The sequence below is a fragment of the Camarhynchus parvulus genome, chromosome 2 (assembly GCF_901933205.1).
Source record: "Camarhynchus parvulus chromosome 2, STF_HiC, whole genome shotgun sequence".
NCBI lineage: Eukaryota > Metazoa > Chordata > Aves > Passeriformes > Thraupidae > Camarhynchus > Camarhynchus parvulus.
In genome coordinates, this window is record NC_044572.1 from 149117467 (window position 1) to 149137464 (window position 19998).

At 44.3% G+C, this 19998-nt stretch overlaps 1 protein-coding gene across 3 annotated transcripts in view; it reads right to left on the reverse strand.

Moving 5' to 3' along the window:
• Nucleotides 1–19998, reverse strand: part of TSNARE1 (t-SNARE domain containing 1) — a 441704-nt gene that overhangs the window by 408508 nt on the left and 13198 nt on the right. For all 3 annotated transcript variants that reach the window (XM_030944149.1, XM_030944147.1, XM_030944148.1), the window contains exon 2: nucleotides 3403–3453. The gene's annotated coding sequence lies outside the window, so the exon portion shown is untranslated. The remainder of the gene's footprint in view (nucleotides 1–3402; nucleotides 3454–19998) is intronic.

Sequence of the window (19998 nt, forward strand, 5' to 3'; positions counted from 1 at the left end):
AACACATGTGCCACATCCACACACCTGTTAAATCCCTCCAACACTTCCTTGGGCAGCCTGTTCCAATGCTTGACAACTCTTTTGGTGAAGAAATTATTCCTAATATCAAATCTAAACCTCCCCTTGTGTCACCGTCATATTTTCTGAAAAATCCCTTCACCAGGATTTCTTCTCCTGGGAAGCTGAGAAGCCTCAGAGGAAAATGAAAACAATAATTATCTGATCTGCTTCTCCTGTGTTTTGCTGCTTTGGAATGTGGTTAGGACACTGTTTACCAACTGGTCATTGTTTGATTGGTTTCATGTGAATTGTTTTGACTTAATGGCCAATCACGGCCAAGCTGTGTCAAGGCTCTGGAAAGAGCCAAGAGTTTTTTATTATTATCTTTTGGTCTTCTGTCTGTATCCTTTCTCTATTCCTTAGTATAGTTTAGTATAGCATTCTTTAAGATAATATAGATCAAAAAATAATTAATTAGCCTTCTAAGAACATGGAGTCAGATTCTCAATTCCTCCTCCATCTGGGGAACTGAGAAAATACCACACCCTGGCACCACTTGAGGCCATTTCCTCTTGTGCCATCACCAGCTTTGAGCCCTTCTATGTGCCCTTGGACAAAGCACCCAGGTCCTTCACACCCCTGAAGACAAAATCAGTATGTGATGGAACAGTTCAGGAAAAGCAGCATTTGTGGGGTTCACCACTGACACTTGAAAAGATCAGAAGGATGAAAACAAGGAGAAAATACAAGGAGATCTAGCAAGGACCTGGGCAAAATGAGGACATCAACACATGGATGTTACATCTCCATTTGTTTTAAAGGCTTATGTTATGGATAGCTTTGTGCACACACATTTATGACTGATAAAAACACAACTTGTCCAATTACTGTGCCTACAACTGAAAACACCAGTGACCAGCCAGAGACAAAGACAGAAAACCACTCAGTGACACAGGAAAAGTTTGAGCAGTGAAGCTGATGCTGGACACAAATCCAGGCACAAGCTTAGCCCCAGTCAACCTCTCTTACTTGCATCACCTGAATGGCTGAAGCACGGGTCAGCCCAGTTGAACAAAGTCCCCAGGGGGAACCTGCTGGTCTACTTAGTAAGGAGTGGCCTCCCCAGACCTCAGCAGCCTCTGGCAAACACTTGGTCATGTGGATAAAGGGCTGGGGCCAGGGAGCACCTTGTGCTTGTGCCCTGTGCAGCCCTTCCAGCACAAGTGCCTTCACCAGGGCTCACTCAGCACAGAGCATGAAAAAGCTGAAAACAACTTCACTGCCTGGACTTGCAGGGTATCAGGAGGCGAACAAGAACAAATCTGAGCAGGGAGAGATTTGGACTGTCTGCTGCAATGATGTCCTTCTATAGCTTTGCTCCCAAAGCACCACCTGTGGCTAACAACAGTGAGGTTTTCAAGAGCATTCCACACCCAACTAAGAGTGTGTGACTCCACACCCAACTAAGAGTGTGTGACTCTTCCCAAAGGGTTTCCATCCACTTTTCTCATCATGCAGCAGATAGACAGGGAGAGCAACAGACCCCTGGTACACATGGGGTGAGGAGAGGGCAATCAACAAGTGTGCAAGAGCACAAATTCAACACAGGGACAGTGACAGGACTGACAGGTCAACAAACTGACGGGGCTAAAATGTTGTCAATAGAGCCAAGGACCACATGACAGCTGGGGAGAGAGATCCTGAGCCCAGCTTGGCTGACACCATCAGTGCAGCTCCCAAAACACCACAGGACTTTCACATTCATCACACTTGGTGTTCTTTACAATTCACTCCACCAATGCCCTGCACTGGGTCACTCCAGGTCCAGCAAGAGCAAGACTGGTCACAGACACAGGGATGCCACAACAGTTATTTCCCCCTCACTGCTGAAATAATCTGCCCCATCACCTGGCTGACTACAGCTTTCTAACCCTTTGGTCCAGGTTGCCCCCAGAGGCCACACTCCCATGTACCTGCTCCTTTCTGCCACACAGAAGAAACTGCACATGAAAGTAAGAGATGGGGAGGGAAAGCCATAAAGCTGAGAAAAGATGCCCTCGGCAAAATTTGTTTTAAGGCATGACTAGCTGGTACTGAAAGCCAAATCCTCTGATTTTCAGTCCAGATCCTTGTGGGAGGACAATTTGTGTCCTCTCTGCCCAGCCAGACGTGGTGTCTGGGGACTGGTCAGGACAGCAGTAACACCATGAAATCTCTCTGCTCAGTCCTGCTGGGAGCAGATCCAGGGGAATGAGCACTGGGATTTAGGGAAACACCCATCACACTGATTCAGCACCAGTGCTGCCACAGGTGACAGGAAAAATACAAAAAGCACTGCTTCCTCCCCAAACATGAGCCTTGCAGGATGAATCAGTTTCTGTCTCCGGAGTTACCAAGGAGGAATCCTATAAATCTCCCTATGCCTCCAAAGGGAGGTAAACCAGGTGGGAGGGACAGAATAACCCCAGAAAAAGCCAGTGGAACTTGGCTAGGGCTGTGCTGCCCACAAATGGATCTGTCACAGCTGGATCTGCTGCTGGAGCAAAAAGCAATTTCCCTGGGAGGAGACCACTGAGCATCCAAGGGACACATGAACATCCCACCAGTGTGACATGGACCAGCTCTCCCCTGCTTGCTTTTCGCACTGCTCAGGAGACCAACAAGGCTTTACCACTCTGGCAGGAGTTTCCAGGATGAGGAACATGAAGTTAAACCTGAAGATCTACAGAACAATGCAGTTCCCAGTGATTTCAGGGAATTTGGGGATGGACTATTTAGTAGGGCCTGTAGTTTCAGGGTAATGGATTCAAACTGAAAGAGGGTAGGGGTTCAGGTGAGATAAAAGATTTTGGTAAGACACAAAAATGTTGGCCACAGAGGTGGCAGGTGCCCCATCCCTGGAAAGATTCAAGGTCAGGTGGGATGAGGCTCTGAGCAAACAGATGAAGCTGGAAATGTCCCATCATTGGACATCTCACTGCTCACTGACAGGGATTATATTTTATGACCTTCAAAAGTTGCTTCCAACCCAGACTGTTCCATGATTCAAATTCTGCCTGGCATCCTTAAGCACCAAGTTTCAAAGCACTACATTCTCCATGTATATTTTATTCCTGTGCATGGTTTGCTCTAGAGATAAAGGCATGGAACCAGCAAAGGATCAGCACAATGAGAACACAGGGAGAACATGAAAATATGGCCACAGCTCTGAGACAACTCTTGGATAAGGTTTTCTCCATATGAGTGAAGATAAAGCAACTCATTCCAAAAGGGAGTGAAACTCCTATAAAATTGAAGTCACAGGAAAAAGAAAAAGTTTCTCAAGGGAAAAATTTTATTTGCATCTGCCTGAGCCCCATAATTCCACGTTCAGGTGACCCTCTCCTGAAGAGATGCTCTTACCAGCTGCTTCCCAAGTCCTGCTCTCCTGGGCACACAAGAATTTCTTCTAATCTGGAAGAAAAAGCAAGACAACTGATAAGTACTGGAAAAAAAAATTATTTCACTGTCATGGTTAAGGACATGGCAACAATCAGCACACCAAGAGCTCTGATATCCAGGCACATCCTGAACTGAGCTGTAGGAACTGGTACAAAAACAGCTGTTGGTTCCTCAAAACATCACAGCTGAGCATGAGGAACAGCACCTCCTTTTCAAAAGAAAGTTGATATGAACCTTTAAAATTCCTAGAAGGTTTCAGTATTTCCAGATTAGCAACAGTACTAAAGTAGGGGGTTGGAATTGTTTGCAGGACACCTGCAAAAATAATAAATAACATTAAAACCTTATAAAAATATTACAAAAAAAAATAAATAACAAATTAAAATCTTCAATGGAAAAGGAGAATCACTTGTTTAAGTGTCCAGTCTTGCTGTGGGAGGAGCACTCTGGCCACAATCCAGTTAAGCATTTCAATGTGTCAGATCTGAGAGAAGAGGGAGAACCCTGCTGAATCAAGGTCTTGGCATTTCTCACCAGCTGCTTGTTTCTCTCTCCTGCTGGCCTTCAAACATGTACACACACTCCTACCTTCCAAGAATTTCCAATTTTAGCTTTTATTCTAGAAACAACACCCCCTGGTTACAAAAGCAGCTGATTTTGCTGCCAGGAGAAAGCACTGGTAGAACCCCAAGGGGCAGGTCCTGCATTAGGTGAGCACCAGGCAGCTCTCAAGAGCTCACAAAAGGCCTTTTAATTAATAGTCCTGTTTGCTTTGCTCAATTAACACCACTGAGGAAGCCCTTCACACACTGCCTTCAGCTCAGGTCACTGTGGGCTGAACACTTAAATAATCCTTTGCATTTATAAATAGTTCCTATACAAATGCCTTATACTTCCTACATGCATGCTGTCTACAGAAAGCTCAGTTAAGAAAAAAATATTAAAAAAAAAAAAGCTGCAATTTCCTCAGAGAGAAAAATTCAGAGATAAAATTGCAGCAATGATTTATATCTGCCCAGAGGAGCAGAGCAGCAATCCCAGCCCTTGGTGACCTCTGTGCAAACACACCAAGCCAATTACACACTGTGACAGAGGATTTTCCCCTCCAGAGCAGCAGCTTCTCGTTGCTCAGAGTGAGAAACATCAAAAGGTGGTGCAAGTAGTGAGTGTGTGTTACTGAGCAGGCTGGGGACAACCAGCCTCAAGGTCTAATCAAGATTTGGACCCAATTGTGTGAGGGGTTTTGTAAACACTGATCTTATAGAGTTGTTACATCTGGAGGATGTAATTCACACTGACCTGCCCATTTAACCTATAGAAATCACCACAGGGTAACTCAGCTCAATCCTCCCACTCCTTCCCTTCTTGTTTGCTGTGGTCCCCATCAGCAGATGAGTGCTAATCCACCTCATCCTTCAGAGTCCCACACCTGGGACATGCCCAGCAGCACTTCTATGTCCTTTGGCAAGATTAAAGGCAATACACAAACTTTTTACAGCCACCAGTCATAGTCAGCAGCTGACAGAAGAAATGCTCCCAGCTTCCCAGAGTTACAGAATAATTTAAGTTAGAAAAGACCTTTCAGATCCATTAGTTCAACTACTAAGTACTGCCAAGGCCACACTAACCTATGTCCCCAAGTGCCACATCCACACATCCTTAAATACTTCCAGGAATGGTGACTCAACCATGTCCCTGAATAGCCTCTTCCAATGCTTGACAAACCTCTCAGTGAGGAAATTTTTCCTTAGATCAAATCTAAACCTCCCTGGTGCAAGCTGAGACCATTTCCTCTTGTCCTGTCACTTGCAGCTTGGGAAGAATGGTCAGGACATGGTGATGTACAGCCTGCCTGACCCCTGCTTTGGCCCAGGACATCCTGGTTCCAGCTTCTTGTTGAGCCACACCATCACTGCTCTGGTTATAAGGACGCTTTTTCTCCTGGACATCCCAGAGCCCCTTTCTTTCACCCTGTTTCTTTAGAAAAAAACAAAACAAAAACAAACAAACAAAAAACCACCCCCCCGCAAAAAACCCCAACAACACAGAAAAAAACAAAAAAAGCAAACAAACCCCACCAGAAAAAAAAAAAACCAAACCAAAACGAAACAAAAAAAAAAAAAAAACAAAAACACAAAAAAAAACCAAAAAACCAAAAAAAAAACCAACAACAACAAAAAAAACCAAAAATCAAACAAACAAACAAACAAAAACCAAAAAAACCAAAACAACAAAAACAAAACCAAAAAAAACCAAAAAAACCAAAAACAAAAACAAAAAAAAAAAAAACAGGAGCTGAGAGCTGGGAATTTGTGACGTCACTGGCCATTCTTTTCTGCTCCAGCAAAAAACAAAAAAAATTATCAGGAGCATGTAAGAGGTGCATTTAGGTCTGGATTTTAACCATTATAGGCTCACTGTCCTTGTTTCCTGCAGGGTATCACTCTGAGTAGCCAAAACCCAGGTAACTCCAGCAGGAGAAAGAAATACAGCAGCAGGTACTTCAGAAGATCCAAAACTCAGCTCATCCTACCAGTGCCCACAAGGACACTGAAATTCCAGATCCCATCTGCTCCCCTAAAGAGGAGGTTATCTCTCCTACTGAGATGTTTACAAGGGGAAAACTCTGAGATTAATCTTACAGAAAACCACCTCAACTTCCCAGCTGGTGCTTTGAGTCTTCCTCAGTCTGCTCCATCCATGCTGTGCATTCCATCATCTGCTTGGAACTGGGATGGGAGCATCCTTTTCTAACATCCCAAATGCACCAGCAGCTTAATTATTAAACTTTGGGCATTTTGGGGGGTTTTGCTTGTTTTCATATTTGTTTGAAGCATTCAACCATGGGGCAAAACAATTTCTGCCTGCACTGAGAGAGGAAACACTCCTGACTGTTTAGGTGAGATTAATTTCAGGATTGTGGCCAGACTGAGGAAATTGGTGGCAGAAATCCTTCATAGCTGGATAATGAGGTTGCGGCTTTATGAGTAATTCTCCTGAGTTATGTGCCTGGCACCTTGGGTGTGGGTGACACATTCCTTCCTCCCCTTCATTTTTTGAATGGGAAATGTCATCCAAGTGCACAAACACAGTATTTATTAAAAAAAAAAAAATAGCAACAACACAGCTCACGAGGTGGAGGCACAGATTGCATCTCACTTGTACAATGTACAATCAGCTGCTGTCTGGAGGAATTTCCCTGCTGGGTTCTCCAGGAATATCCCCAAACTCCATCACAACTGTGATGTACCCAATATTCCAAACACCTAAAGAGCCTCTGGGGCAGAAACCAGGACAATACCAAGCCAAAGCAACAAAAACGCTCCCCTGAACACCTCTGTTGTACCAATATTTTTGATATGGAGAGATTAATCCAGGCTTCCTCACTCCCTGCTGCTGAGCCACCTCACATCCACACCCATGGTCCTGCACCATTCCTCCTCCCAGCCCAAAATGGCATCCCTGGATTGCAACCAGGTCCCCCTTTTTGAGCAAGCAAAGGCTTTCACATGGAGGTCACCTGAAGTTTTAATGCTGTCCAAGCTCAGCTGCAAGGGAATTAGAGAGGAGGAAGAGCAGCCTTTTTGTGGAGATGCCTCTGCTCCAGCTGGAGCCATCACTGTCCATTACTCAGCTCCTTTTTTGGGAATTCTCCATGCCTTCCCCTCTAATGACAGTTCCTGCTGGTATCACATCCACCCTGCTTCTCCTGGAGGATGAATGATCAGATGGGACCGGTGGAAGATGGATAAACTGCACAACTGGAGTCCTTCCAATCCAGTAATTCCCCCCCAAAAGACAGAGGAGGCAAAGATGCTTCAGGGGTCAGAACCTTTTTCCTAGGGGTAGGAACAGGGCCAGGGGAGACATGCAGGTGGTTACTGAGAGGCTGTGCAGACTAACTTAAGTCTGCATGGCTGGTTTTACTATTCTCCAAATTCCTGCTTTGCTTGCTTATTCCCCAGCCAACCCACTGCACAATTACAGCAAAAGAAGCACAATCCTGAAGAGTTTTGAAATTAATACGATGGACTTGCAAGCATCTTCCATCATGCAGAGCTAAAATTAAAATGTACACCCGCCCTCGCCTTACTCCCTGAAATCCACCGGGCAAAAACTTCCCTGTGTCACATCAAGAGACTCCAACAGCTGAAGGGGTTAATGGAAAACTGCATTTCCAGCTGCTGCCAGGCTTCAGAGCAGGGTTCCAGCCCCACCACCACAGCTGTTCCAGCAGACCTGCTCCTGCCTGAGACACAGCAAAGCTGCTTTTAGAGCAGCTTCCTCCATCACAGGGCTGACAATCACCCTCCAGTATAAATGGCTATGAGAGAACCAGAGGAATGGTGGTTTCCAGATATTTTGGAGAAGGAAAAGGCAACCATGAGGTTTTCTCAGGAAAAAATTTGCTGGAGAGCTCATGAGTGTTCTGGCTGTGCCATCACACTGACATGAGAGAAGTAAAAAAACAGAAACCAGAAGAGAATTCATTCAATCTCTGCAAAATCCTCAGGGGACAGGTGGGAGCAAACACAAAGTTCAGGGACAACACCACAATGACACCTCAGGAGCCTGGGCATCCCTAAGGAGAAAAAGCTTCTGAGAATCACAGAATCACAGAATGGTTTGGGCTAGAAGGGACCTTAAAGATCATCTTGGTCCAAGCCCCTGCCATGGGCAGGGACACCAGACCAGGTTGCTCAAGCCCTGTCCAACCTGGCCTTGAACACTTCCAGTGATGGGAAATCCACAGCATTTTTGGGGAATATGTTCCAGTGCTCCCAACCCTCACATGGAAGAATTTCTTCTTAATATCTAATATAACCATGCCCTCTTTTCAGTCTGAAGCCATTCCCTCTTGCTACATCACTCCATGCCCTTGTCCAAACCCCCTCTCCAGCTCTCTTGGAATCCCTTCAGGCGCTGGAAGGGGCTCTCAGCTTTCCCTGGAGCCTTCTTGTCCTCAGGCTGAACAACCCCAATTCTCTCAGCCTGTCTCCATAGCTCCAGTCCCAAGATCAGATTAGTGGCATTCTATCTGATCCATCCTCAATGCAACATCAACAGAGAGATTTGGGGCAAAGACCCAACACTGAACTACCAGGCCAGGGCAAACCCCTGACACCTGAGCTACAGCTGGTCTTACACTGCAACTCCAGCTCAGATGAGCAGTTCTATCAGAGGGACAGACACTCACAGCCCCAAAATCACAGTGAAAACCCTGTTCAGCAGCAGGGACCAACATGGCAAGTTAAGACATTCCCAAGGTCTTGCTGCAAACCCCAACTGATTTTTCTTTTCCTCATGCACGTGGCTGACATTTCCTTCATGGCTCATCACACCATCAGGACCACAGCAAGAAAACCGACACCCTCTCAGACACCTTTTGTGAGAGCAAACACAGCTGCCTGCCCTTGATGGCAATTTTGGGGTTGAAATTGAGATGCAGATTGCTGCCAAAACAGCCACCCTGGGGGAGCTGTTGCTTTTTCTCTTGAGATGCAGAGACACTTTCCATTTCTTCCCTCCTCTTACTTCTACTGATTTTACCAGATTTCTTAGAGAAGGGAACAGCAATTGCATAACTCAGAGGGAGAATCATCTTCTACCCATCACAGAAATGCTCACGTGCACACAAAGAGCTGGGTGAGACACAGTCTTTTGTCCCAGGCTATGGTCTCAGACTGGCAAAGCTCTGTCACGTGCCCAGAAGAAAACACAGGGAAGAGAAGAAGCACCAGCACCAAGAGTCAGAGGCTGAAATTGCAGGGCCATGATGAACAGAAAGAGGTTTCCTCCAAGAAATCACCAAGACAAACATGAAAGTCCTCATCCCATGTGCAGAGGAGGTCACAGGAGGAGAAATCTACAACTTTCTACATGGAAGAGGCTCTGTGGGATCAGGACAGGATGATCAATGTGGTCAAGGGATAAAAACCATGCCCAGGAGCAAAATGAAAGCAACACTTAGTGATGCCCACAGATCTCATCTACCATGCGGATTTGCCTTCTTCACGTGCTTTAAACTTTTGGAACACACCTCCAGAAAAAGTTGTGATTGACTGGAATATATTTTCAATTGTCTCCACTTTTGCTGCATTTTTATTGTGGTGCCCAAGTATTTAATTGCTGAAAAGGTGGAGTGAGGGCTGGCAGGACACATGCTCAGAAACACCAGGAGAAGAGATGGTTCCTCTGACACAGGAAGAGAGGTCTGAAAACAGCTTCTTGAATTAAACAAAAGTCTTGCCATAGGAACAAGAACATGATCCCCTGCAAAACTGCAAAATTCACTTGATGGTGTGCAGATATTTACAGCCCCCAGGGCTGTTTTCACAGTTATGGTTCCTCCTTATCCCTAATACAGCTGACAGCAACACATGTAGGATCTGTAGACTCTGTGCAGGGGAAGACAACTCATAAAGGCATCAGTGCATTTCAGCAAGGCCTTCAGAGTCAGTTATCTGATGTTTTAGACTTCACTGATGGCATTTATGGGTTTAAAAATGTATATAAGGCTTCAACATCCTCTCCCAGCCACTCTCTTTAGGATGCAAATGCAGCTTAACACAATTAGGCAGGACAGAAAGCCCAGACATTTTACAGCATCAACTGCATTCCAGTTGTCAGGGGAAATAAAGAGACACTAGCTCAACAGACAGGCTGGACAAAAGCCTGTTTTCATCTCTGGATGGTTTTCAGATCAGCACAGGACAGTGCAAGGAGGAAGAGCCTTTTTCCAAAAGGCATCAAGCCCTGCAACAGCTCTACATGGGGGAAAAAATTGTCAAAAAATAATCAAGTAATCCAGTATTTGTTAGCAATGAAATACAAATTAAGAATTAATTTTTAAAAAAACCTCATCTTTAAAACTGGAAAAAACCAAAACTCCAAAAAAGTTGCTTGAGCAGGGCATATTGCTCCATTTACAGATGTAAATAAAGCAGGGGGTAAATGAAGGAAGGCAGGTTTAGATCAGATACTAAGAAGAAATTGTTTACTGTAAGTGTGGTGAGGCCCTGGCATAGGTTGTACAGAGAGGCTGAGGAATCCCCATCCCTTAAAGTGTTCAGGGCCAGGTTGGATGGGGCTTGGAGCAATCTGGGATAGTGGAAGATGTCCCTGCTCATGGCAGCAGGGTTGGAATAAGATGATCTTTAAGGTCCCTTTCCACCCAAACCATTCCATGATTTTGTGATTCTCTGTGTTATCTGAAACTCCCAATATTAGAACAGAAAAGAGAGAGGAGAGAGAGAAGGAGAAAGCTCTCAGTGTGAGGCTTCTGGAAGCTCAAGGCTTTCATTTCCATTGCTCAAGGTTCAGAATTGAGAGCTGAGAAAGTGTCTAGAGTTACCTTGGAACACTTCCCATCAGAACTACTCTTTCAAAGGAGAAGCAATGTGAAAGTGGCAGGAAGTAGATAGTTCTATATAATTTGTAATCTTTCACAGAAAAATCAATCACCCCTAATTCTAGGTATTTATCTTTTTTTTTTCTATTAAAAGACCTAAATAAAGCATTTCTGTTATTGTAGACTGCAATTAAAAAAAAAAAAAGAAACAGATTTATTAATTAAATCTTCTGGAGCATCTCTGCTATGAAGACAGGATGAGAGAGTTCGTGCTGTTCAGCTTGGAGAAGAGAAGGCTCCAGGCAGAGCTTAGAGCACCCTTTCAGTCCTAGAGGAGCTCCAAGAGAGCTGGAGAGGAACTTTGTACAAGGGCATGGAGCGACAGGACAAGGGAAAATGGCTTTAAGCTGAAAGCAGAAAGATTTTGATTAAATTTAGGAAGATTCTCTACCATGAGGATGGTGAGGCCCTGGCACAGGTTGTCCAAAGAAGCTGTGGCTGCCCCATCCCTGGAAGTGTCCAAGGCCAGGCTGGACAGGGCTTGGAGCAACCTGGGATAGTGGAAGGTGTCCCTGCCCATGGCAGGGGGTGGAACTGGATGATCTTTAAGGTCCCTCCCAACCCAAACCATTCTGTGATTCCATTAATGATTTTTGGATATACCCCTGAACTCCCCAGTGATTCTAGAGGACCTTTAGGTGGCAACAGAAACATTGACAAGATGTTTCTATGAGAAATTAAAAATATCCTTATTTGTGCTTCTCTTTCTAAACAGGATCCGGAGGCTCTCAGAAATCATCAGTTTGGCAGCTCTATCATTGCAAGAAGTGAGATGGAGAACCACCTGAGCACAGGTACAAGGTGCCAGGTGCTGATTTTGCGCGCCTGACATGCTGAAGCTGCTTGGACCACCCCTCCACATCTCTGTGCCTCCATCTCCCACCCTAAATCCTGCACCACAGCCCTGACCTTTGGGCAGTGCTTTAAGACCTATGGGTCTGTTACACAAGCTCAGGTGTTACCACCTCAAGCCCAGGTAATCCAACACAAATCACTGCAGAGAGATAACGGTGTGGCCTATCTGAAAATAGACAGAAATCCCCATCAAAAACATCTAAGTCGTCATGATAGAAAAATAAATCCAGGCAGATTGTTGCTCTCATTGTATGAATCATCATGTTGTTATAGCAACTTTATATCTGCACCCAATCTGAAAACCAAGCACAGCTGAAATAATATAACAGCATTAAGTTAAAATGATATATAACAAGACAAAAATGGATCGGCTCAATCTCCGAGGAGCACCCACACTTCTTTCTCACCCTCTTCCCTCCCTTTGGAAACATTGCTTTGCTGTATTTAAACAATAGGAAAAAAAACAGCCCAGACTTGGAGCTCATGGAGAAGAGGAGCCCTAATGAGCTTTTGAATTCAAGAAGAATCTTCAAAATGAAGAATCACAGAATCATGGAATCAAAGAATTGTTTAGGTTGGAAAGGACCTTAAAGATCATTTTGCTCCAGCCCCTCTGGCATGGACAGGGACATTTTTCACTTGTTTTAAATAAAAATAAGTGGAATTCTCAGTTACAACCATCAGATGCAGACAACTGCCCCTATTGCTCCCATGCACTCCAAAATTCATGCATTGAATGAATTACATACATTTTATAAATTTTTTATCTTTATTTTTAATTCATGCAATGCAGGACATATATAAATATACATACATTGTGTCCTGCTCTGTTCAGGAGTCCTGAGCAGAGATTCCAGCCTGAACAGAACATTTAGAAGCAAGAAAGGGGATGTACAAGTTGTGGCTTTAAAACTGCAGGTCTGTGAGGCGATTTTATTGCTGGAGAAAAAGTGAAAAGTGTCACCAAGGTTCTTTCCATTGGAGCAGCAAAGGAAGAAAGGTAAATAAACAGAATTGTTTCAGGGACTTGGCAGGAAAGCACAGCTCCTCTGCAAGGCAAGGGGAGCCCACCAACCTCCAAATCACTGCGGTTGCCTCAAAAAACACTGTTGTGCCCCAATTAGTGCCAAAGATGAGCAGAAAGCACCACAGGGCACTTCACTGCTCCTCTCCCATGCAATGCTGCCAGCAACAAGGTTTGAAGGAGAAGGGAAAGTGAAAAGAAAGAAGCTTGGGAGAGTTGCAAATTTTGCTCTTGATGTTTCAAGCAAATTAAGACCAAATAAACCCCAAAATAGAAAAAGCAACCCACAAACCCACAGCTCTAGTCCCAACAAAGTCCTATTAGTCTTCACAACAGCACAAAAGTGACTCAATTAATTAAAACCAAATAAAAAAGAAGCAGCCTAACTTATTATTTCAGAGTTCAAGACAGCAAAAGCACCAGTCTGCCCCAGACAGAACTCTATTTTTTCTTTTCTTCTTTTTCTTAAATGCATTTATTCATTAAGGCTTCCTCGTAGGCTGTGTAATGAGTCACTTCTTGCTTCTCTATGAAGTGCAAAGGGATGGAAAGAAATAGGATTTAAATGGAGGATGGAGACACTCACAAAGCCTGTTAGAAAAGCTTGAAAAGCTTTTGAAGGAATCACAGATAAAGAGAGGCAACTCCTCACATGGACCCCAAACCTTTTTCTTTATCACCAGAGCTTTCCCAGGGTCTAAGCCTGGCTGTCTCCCCACTCTCGGCCAGCACAGAAAACCACCCCCTCTCCTCCACTGAGCTTTCTTCCTCCCAAGAAGAGCTTGGGATGAGAAACCTGAAGCAGGAGCTGCTCCTCTCATGGACCTGGTGGCTCCAAAGTGTGGATGTGGCTTTCCCTGCACCTGTGAAATATGACCAGGGGGGATTGATACCAGTTGGCATCATCAACAGCACAAAGCATTTCATGGCTCCCACCCTGGCAGCCAGAGAAGCCCCAGGAGCCTCCAGCTCAGAGTGAGCCACACTCATCCAATTATTCTGCAATTGCTTTTCTGAGAATCACAGAAACACAGAAGGGTTTGTGCGGGAAGGCATCTTAAAGATCATCTGGTTCCAAGTCTCCTGTCGTGGGCAGGACACCTTTCCCTAAACCAGGCTGCTCCAAGCACCATCCAGTCTGGATTTCCAGTGGAGAGGAAGAGTCTGTCCAATCCATCAGACTAGAGATGCCAAGCTCAATGAAAAGCTCAGGGGATAAATCCTCCCATCATCAGTCTTGTCTCAGGCTGGATCTGGAATATCCTGATTTGGTCTCCCATCTACTGTGAGGAGTTTCTCCTGGCTCTCCAGGTCCTTTGAGTCCTCCTACCATAAGTTTTGAGGAAGCAAAGCCAGCACAGAGATGTGACACGAGTCTGCAAAGTGGCTGAACAACAGGAAGGGCACATGGAATTGTCATTGCAATAAACACAAATCCCAAAAAAGCACAACATGATCCCAAATCCACTGCTGCCAGCCTTCCAGCCAGGACTCCCATCTTGTCCCTGTGCAGAAATAGAAAACTTGAAATAAATATTATGACAAAGTAGATATTGGAGAAGGAATTTTTCTCTGTGAGGCTCTGGCACAGATTGCCCAGAGAAACTGTGGCTGCTCCATCCCTGGAAGTGTTCAAGGCCAGGCTGGATGGGGTTTGGAGCAACCTGGGATAGTGGAAGGTGTCCCTGCCCATGGCAGGGGGTGGAATGAGTTGGTCTTTAAGGTCCCTTCCAACCCAAATTATTCTATAATTCTCTTTTTCTGTGAAATTGCTCTGGTGACAGCCATGATCATGTGTCACTCCCCATGGCAGAGATCTTCTATCTTCCCTAGAATGGTGTCTCTCACTTTTCTAACATTTATTCAATCCAAGAAAAAGAAAATTTAAACCAGAAAAAAAAAACACCAAAAAAACAAAAGCAAAACTGAAAAGTGACAAATCCCCCACAAAAATCTAAAATAAATTAGAAATCCTCCTAAATACAGAATCTAGAGGAACTTTTTTGCTGCCACCTAGACCCCTTCCAAAGGGTTCCCATGCCAATCTAATAATAAAGCTGTCGTATGGAGGGATGTGATTTCAGCTTTCAGCTGAAGGTTGCTATGGGAGGCTCTTCCCAGCAGCAGCACTATGCTGCATTTGTAAAAGCTCTTTCCAGCATCAGACACTGATTTTTGAGTAGGAAAAAAATCACTATTTTTGTTTTTTAAAAAGTTCCATAAAAAGCAGCAGTGCTGGAGAAAAATGTAGAGAAAAAAAGCAAACTACAAAAGGGGGCTGTAATTCAGATGCCTGTAGAAATGCAGATGCATTAAAATCCCCATCCCAAAGCTAAAGTACCAAGAAAATCTTTTTTTTTTTTTTTTTTTTGCAAATCAGTGCACATCAGCTGAGTTGCTGCATTTGCCAATACCAGGTTTGCTGGGATGTGGGAGAAGTTAAAGACAATGAGATGATCTCAGGTGCAGAAATGGGAACAGGTATCACAGAGCCTCTGTGGGGTCATCTGCTGTGCACTGAGATCTTGACTAGCATAAAAATAAGGAATCACTTCACAACAGGTTGAGGAAGTTTACCCAGCGCTTTAGAATTAAAAAAAAATATAATATATATAGGCATTTGTGCAAGGAATGAAGTATTACGTGTATATATATATCTATACACACACAGAGTTATGTAAAGCTGGTCACATACAAATGACTCTCTTAAAACTAACAAACAAGTAAGCACAGAAGATATTTCCTACAGCAATCTGCAAGATTTAGGAGACTGTTACAACCTGCAGGATTTACAGAGGAAACACCGCAAGAAGGAGGATTTAACACAAGGACAGAGCCCTGAAGCAGCAGCAGAAGGAGACACAGTCCCTTTTTACCTTTACACAGTGAGGTAAAGACCACCAAACACTGATTTATAAAAGGCTTTCCATTCATGCTGTCAGACCCTCCAGCCATCAAGTGCCTTAAATCTTTGCAGGTTAAGTAAAGGAGAGTTTGTAGATGAGAATTGTGGATGGGGTGAATATCTAGAGAGCAAACACATCCCAGCTGGAGATGGGAGAGCACAGGAGAGCACACAGTCAGCTCCCTGCCCACACCCAGCATATGGAGAAGAGTGAGGATCAAGATCATCCAGTTCCACCCCCTGCCATGGGCAGGGACACCTTCCACTACCCCAGGGTGCTCCAAGCCCTGTCCAACCTGGCCAAGGACACTTTCAGGGATGGAGCAGCCACAGCTTCTCTGGATAACCTGTGCCAGGGCCTCAGCACCCTCCCAGGGAAGAATTCCTTCCCAATATCCCATCTAACCCTGCCCTCTGTCAGTTTAAAGCCATTGTCTCCTGCCCTGTTACTCCATGCCTTGTCCCAAGTCCCTCTCCAGCTCTCTTGGAGCCCCTTTAGGCTCAGGAAGGGACCCCAAGAGCTTTATCTTCTCCAGGCTGAATTCCATGATTTTTTTGCCTCAAGTCTTTAGTGGGAAGTGCTACAGTGACACCACTGAGATGCTCCTTCTTTATCAAGAGCCAGGAGGCAAGAAAACCTATAGACAGATCCACAACCAGAAGTTCTCTATGTCAAAGGTTCCAGACCCAATTTAAACTCTGATGGAAATTATACACAGGTGAAATCTTAAGATAGGGGAAGAGAAACTGATTTGAGTTTGACATTCAGATAAGCAACTGAGATGCTGCAGAGGAGATATTTTCAAAGCACAGATCTGGCCTGGGTCCTGCACCCCACTGATTTCACAGCTTCTGAGACAAATCTCAACAAGGAACAGAGAATCTTTTGCCATTACAAGCTTTTGCCAGAACATAACCCCTGATCAACAAGGCAGAATTTGTTTAAATGCCCAAACTCCAAATCAGCAACAATCAGGAGCCCACAGTACCAGGCAAAACAGGAACCAACTGAGACGCACTGACTGCACTGGCAGTACCAGGAACACACCATTCCATTAAAATTATTCCATTAAATTGCTAAAACCAGACCAAATTATTGCAAAAGACTTCACTATCAGCCCAAGGCTTCAGAGCCCAGCCAACCCACCCTCCACATTCCCAAAACTCCTCCATCCTCAGCATTCTGCAAATAAACTCAGGGATGTCCTTCCCAGAGGTCTCAACGCCTTGTCAGCAGAAATTCAAATCAATCCAGCCCTGGAAGCAGCTGCAGCAAATAACTCAATCACGTTCATCATTTTAACTTATCCTATTTATGAATCAGGTCAAGCTTGAAATCTCCATTTACATTATCAGCCTTCACGATATTAAGATAATCATGCAGAGGACTGATCAAAGGTTCCTTGTAACTTTGGAGTACAGGAATTACCATACAATAACACTTTATCTACTCCAGTGTCCTTTGTGAGTGTCAAGAATACTTTCTTCCCTAGAAAATAGGACAAGGAACAACACACTGAAGAAGAAACTGTTGCCAATACTAAATCTAAGAGTAACAGGGCAGTGGGTGCTGTACACATATCTCAAAAAGAAACCATGAAGATCACCAGTTTTTAAAACATAACAGGGTGGGCAGGGCTTTGAGAAACCTGGTCCTGACCCTGCCCATGACAGGGGGTTGGAACTGGATGGTCTTAGAGGCCCTTTCCAACCCAAACCATCCTAGGATCCCAATATCTGCTGAAAGTCTCTGAGAAAAACAGAGAGATTCAAGCTCCCTTGAATTACCTCTATTTGATCTCGCCTGTATGGAAGGACATTTTGATTTTTCCAGACTTGATACTGAAAATGACCTGAAATGGTTCTCTCAAGGGCCTCAATTTCTCTCAGCCCTGCTTTGATGGGAAGATGAATCCTGCAGCCTCCTGACACCCAGAAATACTCTGCTGATGCTCTTACGGCCCTCTCTCTGTTGCCCCTCCAGCAGCTGCAGCACCTGCCCAGCACCACCAGGTCACTGCTGCAGATCTGAAAACAACCACCAAAACATAAGAAAAAAGAAAAAAGCAATTCCCATCTTCTCAAAGAACTTTCACTCTTTTGTTCACCTCCAACTCACTGTTTTTCCTCCTGCAACAAATAAAATGCAACATCATTCTGCTATTTTTGTGAAGAGATGTTTTATCCAGAGTTTGGGCAAAGGGAAACAATTTCTAACCTGATTTTAAGATTATTTAAAGAGGGTAAAAAATAGAAGGACATAAGCTTGTAAAACAGTCTTATGTGGGAAGAAAATATAGGAACACTTTATTGGAAGTGCTTCACTTCTGATACCAGCTATTAAAAATGTAGATATAATCCTTTATTTATCTCATTTGCAGCAAGAAAACTCTTCACACAGAGAAAGAAAAATCACATGGGATATAATCCAACAACAATCTCCCCCATTAACTCCAGAATGATGTTCTATTGAATATTTCAAGCGTGATTACACTGTAACAAAATGGCACCATGCCACCAAGCCCTGTAAATTATTTTCTCTCAATACCTCCCTTCCTTGTAAAGATGCCAGGAGGCTGGATAAATAAAAAAAAAAGTGCTCCCAGATCAAAGTAAAAGGCACCAAAGAAACAAGGAGGATCCTTCAAGTGACAATCCCAATGTTTGTCCCAAAGTGGAAAGAGGACCTTAGCAGTTGATGTTGCACCTTCTAGGTGGGATCTGGGCGGGGAATTATTGTAGCAAGGAGATGCTTCTGCAAAGGAATGAAATGCACAAGATTTAAAATGATGGCAGCCTGCTCTGAGTCACAACTCTGAGTGCAGTTAATGCCTCTGCTTTGATTTTAGGGCTTCCAGTGGTAGAAGAATTTCACCTTAGTTTCTCTAATGTGGAAAAACCACCATGGACAGCAAGAGATGAAAGCTAAAACAGCTCCCTGGGTGATGCATGAGCTCAGAGGGATCCCAGGTCCAGTGAGCTTTGACTGGGATGCACAGCTGTCTTTTTTCCAGTCATGACTTAGGGAGGAAGCAAACACAAGCAGAATCACAAATATTGCCAAGTCTGGGCAGCGAGGCTGTAACAGCTAATTAAATACTTTGTCAAAGATTCTCTGATCGTTCAAAGGATTGGGATGTGCAAGAAGAGGTTTGTAGGGGTATGAACAGCAGCCAGAGTGCTGAGTTGAGCACATCTGAAAACGGTAAACACTAACATGGATTCAATTTGAATTCCCTGAATGTGTTAGGGAACAGGGAACGGAGAAAAAGCCAAGTTCACCCACATAATTGAAGTGTTGTTTCTATGAATCCAGCTCTACAGCCAAGGGACCAGAGCCACCCCAAAGGTGCTCCACTGACCATGGAAGGAGTCACAGGTCTCCAGGAACTTGGGTCAAGTCCCAAAGGACTGCTGTTGTCACTGTCTGAGCCTGACCACACAAATGAACAAAACCAGGATAAGCAACCTGGTCTGGTGGGAGGTGTCCCTGCCCATGGAAGGGTTTGGATCTGGATGACTTTGAGGTCCCTTCCAACCCAAACCATTCTGTGACCCTGTGATCATGGGGGACATCAACTGATAGGCAAAGAAGGAGGATGACACCTTAAGACTCTCACAGCAGCTCACGGTCCCCAAAATTCCAACTCGCTGCCTTCTTAAGCACGCAAGTTTGTTTTTTTTCTCTTATTCAGAAATTTTACTTCAATATGAAGTAATGTACACTTAGAATTATGAACATCAGGCCCAATAAATGTGAAACAAAGATGAAGTGCTGTAGCAGGCACAGTCCTAACAGAAGCTGAAGCCAATGAAAGGAACTGGATGCCACCACTGGCACCTCAAAAGGAAACTTTGCCCAAAGCTAATCCTTTCAGGCGAGCAATGGGATGCATAGGAAAGGAGACAGAATAATATCAAGATTATTTTAAGAAAAAAAATATAGAATTATTATAGATCATTATAACATAAAATTCACCACCCTGAGAGTGGTGAGGCCCTGGCACAGGCTGCCCAGAGGAGCTGTGGCTGCCGCATCCCTGGAAGTGTCCAAGGCCAGGTTGGATGGGGCTTGGAGCAACCTGGAAGGTGCAGGGGCTTTGGAAATAGGTGATCCTTAGGTCCCTTGCCACCCAAATCACTGTAGAATTCTAGGAAAATTGTAAGGCAAAATTGGTGGTGAAGTTTAATTTGATTCTTAATTTTTTTAATAGAGAAGCAGATCAAAAATGTTGAGAGATGAAGACCTGTAATGTTTCTCCCTATGAAGACTGGGGAGAAGAAAGGAGACACACTGAAGGAGGGAGTTTGATTTGGAAACTGCACCAAACACAGCAGAAAAAGCCTCAACAAGGAACAGTT